At 42.8% G+C, this 1987-nt stretch overlaps 1 non-coding gene across 1 annotated transcript; it reads left to right on the top strand.

The window, feature by feature from the left end:
• The first annotated feature begins 361 nt into the window (after positions 1-361).
• On the top strand, positions 362-523 carry LOC132258978 (U1 spliceosomal RNA). The gene has a single exon (XR_009468297.1). It is a non-coding gene; the product is annotated as a U1 spliceosomal RNA (small nuclear RNA).
• Positions 524-1987: the final 1464 nt, after the last annotated feature.

Below are 1987 nucleotides of genomic sequence, written 5' to 3'. Positions count from 1 at the left end.
CATTTTACTGTCCCACCCGGCTCTCCTCGTGAAATTGCATACCTTTCAACTCACTCAATGGCCCCGAGTGAAAAGCTCCCAGCTGTGACCAAGTGGATTCTGCATAGTCAAAGAGAGCTCTCTGAGTGGTTAACACCCATTCTCCATATCGTCTTCAAATTCAAATTTACGCCAACAAAATCACATGCAACTCCGCTCAATCTAACCCACATTCCAACCACAAGAGCCTTGCGTGTGTTGAATGCATCACACAGGAAAGGGCTTTAAATAGGACAATTTCCCTTTTTGCGCCTAACATATACTTCGCGCACTCTACACTTTCTTGTTTTGTACATGAGCGGCGACGAGAGCGGATGAAGGCATACTTACCTGGCGTAGGGGCTACCGTGATCATTAAGGCGGTTCCCCCGAGGCGAGGCCTTGCCATTGCACTCCGGCTGGGTTGACCCTTGCGATTATCTCTAATGTAGATAACTCGTGCGCACAATTTTTGATAGCCGGGACTGCGTACGCGCTGTCCCGATTCTTATGCCGCAAAAACTCGCCCGGGAAATTCATCTTGTGGGCACAGCAGAGAACCCTTTTCTGAGATTGTCAATCATTGCGTCAAGACGAGAGATAAAATTCTTTCGAGACAGAAATTCCCAGACAAGGGATTTTCTCTCTGGGGTGTTTCATTGTGTGTCATAAAGAAGGAGAATCTGTTGTTCACAATGGCAAAGCGGTGGTGAAATGCGTAGAGGCGGAGAGAGTGGGAAGACTTTCATGGACAAAAGAAGGTCTGCGTATTCCTATTAAGGGCGTGTGATTGATCATTTGAGACACTCACGAGATGCCTCCGTGATTTCGCTGGGTGGATGCTCAATGGGGGAAAATTGCAGACATCCCAAATATGAACACGGGAATCTAATAAAATAACAATGCCGGGTGGGAATGGTATTCCATTCTGCTCAGGCGGCTCTAAAGTCCGCGTGGGCCAGTTCGAATGGAGGTCAGAAGTCTCAACGCAAGGGATTTCCACCCAGCTCAGCTGGATATGGAGAGACCCCTCGAGGGGGTGTGTAAGCACTTTAACTTTTTTTATGTTTGCACTCAACTTGGAAATGATAAAGTTTAGTCCCTGTTTGATTTGTCATGTACATAATATGATTGTATTGCTCGGGATATGGGAGAATAAACATTTTCCCACTTCCCTCGACTTTTACACATTATCCCTTGGCATCACATATGGATTTTTATGGGGGAGCATTCGGGAGAGACTCTTTGAGGGTCGGGGGTGGTTTTGCGAAAGAAAAATAGAAGAAATACCTTCACGCTCTTCGTGGTGGGTGTTTGAATTCCCCGAGCTTTGAAGACTCCGTTCCTAACTTCACTTCCCCGGACATGTTTCCTCTTGAGGGCTCCAAAGGATGACAAAGACACGTACATATTCTAAATGTGATTAAAATGGTAGAAATTGGCTGTACTCTTATGCCCATCGATCAATTATTCAGAGAAAATAAAAATATAGAGGAAGATTGTTAGATGTTAAGAAGAAAAATTTGTTAATTCTTCTTCTCCGACATTCACGCATTAATCAGAATAAATATATTTTATCTCAAATACACTGCCAATAATGTATATGTATTTTCTGTGAATGTAAAATTTTCTCTCAAAGACCTTTAGAAAAATATACACATAAACTTGGGGTGGATTTTTTCGTCAATTAAAATGCACACGGTAAATTGAACAGCATTGCGAGAAGAAGTTCTTGCAAATCAAGAGAGAACAGAAATAAATGCATTCGTGGTTTCTGTGGGGAATTCACATTGTGTGCTTGAGCTGGGGGAACATTAGGAGAATTGTGAGGCATAAGTGCAAGAAAGGGAGTGATTTAAGGGTGTAAAGGGATTTAGAATAAATCATCTGCCTCCCATGAAAGGAGTTATTAAAAAAGAACGTAACATTCCAAGTAAGGAAAACTGAATTGCAATTTGCAATCTCTTTT

Source organism: Phlebotomus argentipes, unplaced genomic scaffold (genome assembly GCF_947086385.1).
Source record: "Phlebotomus argentipes unplaced genomic scaffold, Phlebotomus argentipes genome assembly scaffold_4, whole genome shotgun sequence".
Taxonomy (NCBI): domain Eukaryota; kingdom Metazoa; phylum Arthropoda; class Insecta; order Diptera; family Psychodidae; genus Phlebotomus; species Phlebotomus argentipes.
Note: the sequence above shows the minus strand (reverse complement) of the source record. Positions and strands in the feature narration are given on the sequence as shown.